Source organism: Triticum dicoccoides, chromosome 2A (genome assembly GCF_002162155.2).
Source record: "Triticum dicoccoides isolate Atlit2015 ecotype Zavitan chromosome 2A, WEW_v2.0, whole genome shotgun sequence".
NCBI lineage: Eukaryota > Viridiplantae > Streptophyta > Magnoliopsida > Poales > Poaceae > Triticum > Triticum dicoccoides.
In genome coordinates this window covers 713,773,706-713,782,405 of record NC_041382.1, presented here as the reverse complement: position 1 = coordinate 713,782,405, position 8,700 = coordinate 713,773,706, and the positions used below count along the sequence as shown (strand labels likewise).

The window sequence follows — 8,700 nt, the reverse complement described above, 5'->3', positions numbered from 1 at the left end:
ACCTCCTCGGCGAACGGGGGAACAGGCACTCCCCCATCGCTGAGTCTCCACCCCGTCGACCCGGCGCGCATGTCCAGCGGCGCCGGGATGTTCGCCAGGAATAGGAGCCAGGACTCATGTTCGCGCAGCGAACGGTGGCCGAAGCCGTTGGTCGCCGCCTCGTCTCCGGGGAAACGCTCTGCATGGCGACGGGCTTGGGAGAGGTAGAGAGGGAGAGGGAGGGGCTGGGCGGCGGCGCTCGGGAGAGGTAGGGGGAGGGGCTGGGCGGCGGCGAGGGGCGGGGCTGGTGTGGGCACAGGCGAGTGAGGCCAGCGGCTATATAGCCGCGCCACGCCCGTGTGACCGCGTGTGAAGGAGGGGAGGCGTCGGCGCGCCGTCCTGTGATGCGCCGCCCGTGAGGAATCAATGGCAAGGCTGACCGGCGGCATCTTTGCCATTGATTCCCCGCGGGAACCGAGGCCGTTGGGGTAAGACGAGGCGCCGTGTCGCTGACGCGGCTGGCCCGTGGCTTTTTCGCGCCAAAACAGCTCGCCCCGGCGTCCCCGGGCGCCCCCCAGCACGCCGGGTTCGGATTGGGTTTGCCGACGCTGTTTTCGGCTCAGGCCAGCGAAAATCGGGCTTCTGGGGATGCGACTGGGCCGTTTTTTCGTCGCCGGCGCAAGAAAATCCTTTGGGAAGGCCTTCCTGGGACGCGGGTGGAGATGCTTTTAGAATAATAAGCAAGTCTGGAGAGATTCCGAATCTGATTCCGGTTCCGGTTCCAAACTGGCCGGTGACCTGCCATCGTCCTTTCAAGTTCGGTCGTCGCCGCTGGTATCGCGTGCCTTCGCCCTTCAGTTCAGGCGCACCGCTCACGTCACGGCGTCACCTTGGCGCTGCTTCGTTCCGGGCAACTCCCCCGTAGACGGTGGATCTGGTTTCAGACTGTAAAGCCAGCAAGACCATGCATGAAATGCATTGCACGCGCCGCGCTCATCTTTTGATCGGATCGATCGGAGGCTTGCTTTTGCGCGTGTCTCCGGTGGCTTTTTAGTGGAGCAAGTTAGTGATGACCTATTCACGTGTGTAAGGCATGTGAAATGGCTGATGCACACGTGACCGTACGCTGCAAACGCTAATAAACTACTACTACTACGTGCGTAGAATTAAAGTAAAATAATAAAACGAGTATATTTTTCGAATCATGCAAGAGAGCTGCTTGCATGATATCATCATTATAGAGGAGAGAAAATAACAAAACCCAAAGGGGTTTAGATACAAGAGCAGAAACAACAAGAGCATCTCGTCCGCAAATTTTCATCTGCATCCGTCTGTGGGTAAGTGGACCGTTTTAATAATAGGTTAGTTCCAAAAAAATTGCATATAAAGCATACAAGTTTAACAATCTAATAGCATGAAATAATAAAAAAATGTAGATACATTGAAGAAGTATCAAGGACCACCCAGCAAATGCATGTCACGTCCGTCTGAACGCAAATCTAGCCCAAATTTTAGGCTCAAAATGCGTTCACAAGGACAATAGACGGACATGATTTGAGTTTGCGTCGGCGTGTTGGGCTAGCAGTTCTGCCCAGGCGGAGCCAAACGGATAGAAATGGACGAAACACGTCCGCCGTTGGAGTTGTCATTAGTCCAATGCAAGGAGAAAGAGATGAATGAGGCACATGAGAGATAGGAAAGAAGATGTGATATTCTCAAGCATACACAAGATTCATCAACATATAAGCAGAAAATATGTTCTCTACGGTTGAAAATAAAATGATTTAAACCATGTATAAAAATAATAACTAGTTCCAGATTATAGTAAGAAAACATTAAAACAGAACTACATGCATATTGGATACCACACAAATACTATGGGCTAGAAAACAAAAACAACATCGCCCATGAGAAATTTCCAGCACAATCGGAACACACAATTATGCGGATATTTTTTTCAAATAACAGCTGAATAATTAAATAAATTTCAGTCTCTGATTGTAAAATAGCATATCGGTTTTCTATTTGCGCCAACAGATGCTTACCTGGCATCGATTAGTTAAATTCATTTTTACCCACTAGCTTGGGGGTGAGAGCGAACCAACCTGTGATTGGATGGTTAGAGTGACAGTGGTATTCTCAGCCCATCAGGATTCAAGTCCTTGTACCCACATTATTCCTTAATTTATTTTTAGGATTTCCGAGGATGCGCTTTCAGTGGGAGGAGACGTTCCCATTGACGACGATGCACCTATGATGGCTTCATAAATCTCAAAGGTGCCGGTTCATAGAGGTGAGTGTACGCGTGTATGAGCGCTTGCGTCTGTATTGTGTTCAAAAAAAAGTTTGGGTGGGTGGGGGATCCGTGATCACATACGTTGCGAATATCCACTTAGGTGCGGGCTCAGATGAGACCATTGCACCTTATGCTAGACTCACGGGCTCTTTACGAAGGATTAACGGGGTGGTTAGTACCTGATTGGCTGAAATTAAATTAAATGAGGCGGGCCTCCCTTTGAAAATCAGGAGGGCCAATTAGATGAGGGCATGCACGGAGGGTCCGTAGAGTCCGTTGTTTCTTATCCGTGAGTGTAATATTATCGCACCAGTAATGCTACACCGACGGACAATTAGGCATTCTATGTAGTATTATCAGGGGGAGCCAATTAGATGAGGGCATGCACGGAGGGTCCGTAGAGTCCGTTGTTTTTTATCCGTGAGTGTAGTATTATCGCACCAATAATTCGCACACTTCTCCGGCTCTCTGCCAGCGCGCAACTCAGCTGTGAGGCATTCTGCGGTCTCCCGGAGACCACCACCTCCTCCTCCTGCCGTGTGTCAAGTCAACCCCAGCACGCGAGGGTGCTCCCCATGCATGTACGTGAAATACACAATGGCGGCTTGGCCAAGACATTTTATTTCAGGTACAGTAGTAGCTAGCACAGGTACAGATAGATGGAATAATACAGAGAGTCCAATCACAAGCACGCAAGCAAAGCACAAAGCAAGTAGCGACAACTAACACACAAAACATGCATCCTCTCTGAAACACTTAACTCCACACAAACACTCAGCAAATAAAATCACAAACACGGAGAGCGTGGCCTTCGAAGCTATATATGCATAGAATCATGCATCCTCGTCCATTTCCTCATCAGAGCCAGAGTTGTCATCAACCATCAGCCATGGAGTACGCCGGCTATCACCTGGCCCAGCTCGACACCATTATCTAAGCCGTTATTGTTGCCCAGCTCGTAGCCGAGATAATAGCCCCAGAGAAAGTCGGGGATGTGAATAGGATTGGGCTGGAGGAGGGCTGGAGCCTGCTGCCGCGTGTAGTGCTGCGGGCCGTTGGCTCCCCTGGCAAGGTGGCCTCTCTGGCGCAGCACAGAGAGCATCGTCCGCAGCACAGCCACGAAGCCTGGCGGCGGCTGCTGCCGCTGCCGCCGCTGCCTCCGCCGCCGCTGCGGCTGGTGCGTTTGCAACAAGGAATCCCTGATCCGTGTCCTGGTCAACCCGCCGGCGTTGTTGCCGTCGAGCTGCTCCACCGCCTGCAGTACCACCTGCGGAGTAAACCACGGCGGCAAGCAGGGAGGGGTGCGGGACAGCGTGTAATGCTGCCGCCCTCCGACTCCCATCATCAGATTGCCTCTCTTGCGGAGCTCAGAGAGCATCGTCCGCACCGCAGCGTCGAAGCCTGGCGGCTCCTGCTGGTTCCGCTGGTGTCTCTGCATCAGGGAGCCCCTGATATGTTTCCTGGTCCACCCCCGAGCGGCGTTGTTGTTGTCGTTGAGGACGAGCAGCTCGACCCCCTCAAGGACCGCGCGCGGACCAAACCACGGCGGGAGCTGGAGCGCCATGCACTATATCTGAATCAGCTAGCGTTGTTTGAGCGAGAGAGAGAAAGGATGTGGTGGTGGTGGGTGACAAACTGAGGAGGCGGATGCTGCTTAAATAGGCAGCGAGAGCAGCTAGCAACGCGCTTCGCTGCGTATTATATCCAATACGAGCGACACGCAGGGCGACTCCTCACGTGTGCCACGTTGGCTTTCTACAGTGGCTTGAGATTGGAGAGAGAGGGAAGGGGCGACCGTGATTGGGTTCTTTGGGATGGGTTGCGTGCACGCAGTAAAACCAAGCCGGCACTCATTCTCTCGACTCCCCTCCCGCACGCGGCTCATCTCCGCCTACTCTCATGCGCCCTCGAGCTCCGCATCACCATGGTCTCGCCCCGCGTTCGCCGTTGACCTGCCCCACCCTCATTCCGGCCGCGTCCCGTGTGCTCGCCAGCGACGGAGGTGTCCCCGATCTGCACCTGGAGCGAAGAGGGATAGCTGCAGCCACAGGTGATGCCGTCGCCGGGAACGGCTCCTCGTCGTTGTTGACGGGGAGAATGGAGAAGCAGCCGGCAGTGGTGCTGGCGAACGCGCTGGACGGGAAGGTGCCGCCGTGCGGTCACCTCGAGCAGCCATCGTTTCCTGCCGGTGGAGAGCTCCTCCATGGCAGCATCAACCGGATCTGGCCAGACCACATCCATGCTCCTCCTTCGCGGCTTGTGCAGACTTGCATACGGCGATGGTTTCCATGGAGCCGAGAAAGCATCACGTCTGGTATGGCCTCTTCGTCCACTCCTTCTCCCCCCTCCACTCCTGCAGATCTCTCTCTCTAGATTACTTGCGCACAACCTTGTTGATTGTTTTGTGGTCTCACATCGTGGTTCACACAGAAGATCCAAGCTAAGAAACTCGGGAAATCAAGTTGGTGAATAACAGGACATACGATCAGTTTCTTCACACAGAAGGTCCAAATTCTCCTTTGATTTATGCTGGTTGTTTCGGAATCATGAAAAAAAATTCTTCTTATGCTCACATTTTTTTATGCATAATGAATTTTGTTGTGTCGTTCTTTTTATTGCAGCAGGAAAAAAAATCTTGTGACCAAGATTTTTCTGGTGTTTATTGAAATATTTGGTAATGCAGTTTAATGATATCGAGTGCCTTAACCTTTGATTACAAATATAGCACGGGAACAATATCTTTGGTTAGAGCACATTGTATTACATTGAAAAGGGCCTATGTAGCTAATCAGGTATGCTTGCTGAGAGGTCAACGTAGCTAACTTTAGGATGTCAGATTTTACATTTTGTCATGCTTGGGCATAGATAAGATGTATCCATGCTTCTTTTTTTTTGCGTCTGTACCAAAGCTTACCTTTACTATTATAGGACTCTGGCTTTGCATTTTTCTTCGTTTGATGTTACAAATGCATATTTAGGTCCTGTGTCTCAATACCCTAACTTTGTTCTGGTGGTTTTTATTAACCTGCAGAACAGTTACATGCATGATGAGGCAGTGAGTTCAAACAAGACGGAGCAGTGTCAATGGTCACACGCACTGATGGAGATCGAGGTGTCTACCTTCCTATTGACGATCCCATAATTCATCCACTAACTGATGGGTAAGATATGTATTTTGTTCAAATGATCTTCATTATTTTGCAGCATGTAATGCATTTGTAGGGATAACCCTTTTTCTTATTTATTTTTTCCCTGTGCTTTCTGAAGATCAGATTTCGGCCCGTACAATTTCCAGTGACTGGAAGTCTGAAACTGAAGATCACATTGCTTTGGTTCTGATTTCCAGTGTGTGTATTGGTACTAATGCATTGCCCAAGTATTTATTACTATCATTGTACATTGAGTGTATGATTCTCAATTATGATGGTCTGTGATATTCAAACAAGTTGCTAGGTAGCGGTAGACTTCCTCCATGGCATGCCTTTGTTTCTAAAAGCAGGTCAAGACCATCCTTTTTTATAGGTTAAATTTATTTATTTGTTCCTTGCTTGGCAAAAGGCATTGGCGAAGGATGGGGTTTTTATAATTTATTTATGCATCTCTTTTCAACTTTTCATTCATGTCTGGTTTTCTAATTGGTTGTAGGTGGTAAGAATTGCATCCGCGTGCAGAGTTATTGAAATATTTGCCACCTAATCTAAGTTATATTTATGCAATTCAGTTTGGTTACTTACAAACTGGGAATAAGTTCTTAGTTATATAGCTCAGCTAAAAAATGCAAAGCCCCCATAAGATTGAAGTACTATATGGTCATGTTCGACATTTTCAGGTATGTCACTACCTCTACGGCTATAGAGCTATTCAGAAGAACATATACATGAGGAAAATATAGTAACATGTATTTGGCCTGCCATTTGTTTTTGTTGGCCTAATTTACCAATCAAATTATATTTCCTTACTGATCTTCTTTTTGTAGGTATTTCCGGCATACTATGATGAATTGAGCTAAAGAATTAGGACAGACTGTATGGTGCATCTATTCATTCCATGGACATTCATCGCCTACTACTCATGCACCAAGTCAGAAGGAAAGCAAGTTTGTATCCTATAAGTTCCACGCTCGAGATAACTTTTATCTCTACTCCTATAAAAAAATTATTTGATGATGATGGTGTGTCTGTCATCAGTCATTTCTGACCATTAGATCTGCACAGTGGCGTACCTAGGGGTGTGTCGGGTGTGCCATGGCACATCCAAAATTTAGTTTTTTTACCGTTTAGTAATAATTAGGTGATTTTCAAGGCCCATCTAAACCAGTTGTAAGAGACCTCAATTTTTTAAAGTGTGCACACCCTTTATTTTATTTCTGCGTCCGCCACTGGATCTGTATCTAACGACTGTGAAGTAAGTTGTGGCCCTTTTGCAACAATAGCCCACTTCTCTGCTCCAATTTGCAAAAAAAACCTTAATATCTTGAAACCAACCACATCCCTCCCTCACATCATCAAAACAGCCCCAGGAATATATTTTGAGTGAAACATAATATATTTTTTGTGATATATGTTCATCAAAACTGGAGTGTTTTCTTTTGAGTTTGTTAACAAGTATTATTCTACTTTGAATCCGTTGCAACGCACATGCAAATTTCTAGTAACAATCTAAATATTACCCGTGATATCCTTGACACAATGTTGGTTTTAGATGCACACCTTTATCAAGCTAGATTTGTTGCGTGTGCATTGCATGTTGATGTAAATTGGGCTTCACTAATTTTGTGTTTGTCCATTATTTTCGAAGTCTGCCCTGATGTACATGGTTAGCAGTCAGGGAAACTAGATATAGTTGATGTTTGATTATAGTTACTTAATGGTGTGTTTACCCTTTTGCAAACTTTTACATACTCATCTAAATTTGAGATTTGAGCCAGTAGAGACAACACATCGTGATCTTTTAACCTTGCATTCCGTGTCATCCCCCATGGTCCAGCAGTCCGTGTCGTTGTCCTCGTGCCTCGATGTGTGGTGCTGAAGAGAAGAACGATGGCCTCTGCCACTGCCATGATAGACGGCGCATGCAGGTGGCTGCAGGGGGGAGGTGCGACAGAGGGGGCTTGTGCAGGGGGGGCGGCGATGCGCGGCGGGGCGACAGAAGCTACAAATCGTCTCCTCCTGCGGAGTATGGCCTGCTCGGCGCAGTGTTTGGTCTGCAGCCTCTACCAGACTCTCTCTCCTCCCCGTGACTTCTCCTTTTACCAATACCTGATACTTGCATAACTTAATTCGTTGTTGCACAACTTCATTTGCTTTGTGGCAGCAGAGGAAAGGGGGAGAAACTGCGTCCATTGTACCACTACCATGCTTGACCTTTGAGTAACATTTGTTTTATAGGAGAATTCGATGTGTGTTCTGAAGTAAGAAGATGACCGCTATCCTATTTCTTATGTAGATTCTAGACGATACACTTGTACGGTTGTGCTAATAGATGAGTCTTAGACCATGTATATTCTCTAATTTCCCCCTTAGCTTGAACCATCTATTTAACCAGACAATGTCGCGGCTAACTCTAAGAGGAAAAGTTTATCAAAATTGCTCAGAAGCTTGTGGTAGTTCATCTATCTTGCAAGAGGATCTGAGGAAAATCTGATTCAACGCAACGGGAGGGGAACTAGCTGTGGTAATTTTGGGTACTGCCCGCAGATTTTGTACATAGAACATCAACCATCGTCACTGACAGTGGTAGTACTAAATGTGTCCGATCTTCTTCGGCAGATATATGTACTGCTGATTTGGTACATATAGCTTCTATCCTGCTAATTTTGTTGGTTTGTTGAATTATCTTCTTGTAATATACATGCATCAGCTTACTCAAGATAAACTTCCTGAAGAGGTCCGCCTATTGCTTGATGACGCTGTTGCCGGAAACACGGCCAAGGTAGCTGTGCTCCTCATGATGGAGCAGCGCCTGGACATGAAGGTATTATTTGGTGAATTCCCCTGCAGTACTAGTCATTCAATGACTCCAACTTCACAAATTTAAATGCGCGAGGTGCTGCTCCCCAACAAACAACTCCGACCTCTGCCTGAGGCAAAGCTCAGCCAAAGGTGTGACATGGAGCGTGAGAAAATATAAGATTTGGTCAAAGTAAGTTTGACTTTGGAAACGGAGGAAATATGTTTCATCATGATAAGATAATCTTCTAGTCTGTTGATCAGTAGATAAGCAGAGTGATAAGTCGTAACCCTTCAGCAGTCAATCAGATAGCGAAATGTGGACTGTACACGGTCGTTTCGGGTCAGCGGATGAGGTAAAATCATGTCGCACCGACAGTATAACACAGCGCGATTCGGCTTACCCTCTTGAGAGCATCTTCAACGGCCGCCTCAAAAAGCGCGCGCACGCGGTAAACCGAGTTTTAGCGCGTGCGG

General features: G+C 47.6%; 1 long non-coding RNA gene across 3 annotated transcripts; it reads left to right on the top strand.

The window, feature by feature from the left end:
* The first annotated feature begins 4,189 nt into the window (after window positions 1–4,189).
* On the top strand, window positions 4,190–7,427 carry LOC119352007. Of its 3 annotated transcripts, none has more exons than XR_005170102.1 (4): window positions 4,190–4,589; window positions 4,706–4,780; window positions 5,307–5,436; window positions 5,548–7,427. It is a non-coding gene; the product is annotated as an uncharacterized LOC119352007 (long non-coding RNA). The 3 variants fall into 3 exon arrangements; XR_005170101.1 differs by having other exon boundaries at window positions 5,543–7,427; XR_005170100.1 differs by having other exon boundaries at window positions 5,307–7,427.
* Window positions 7,428–8,700: the final 1,273 nt, after the last annotated feature.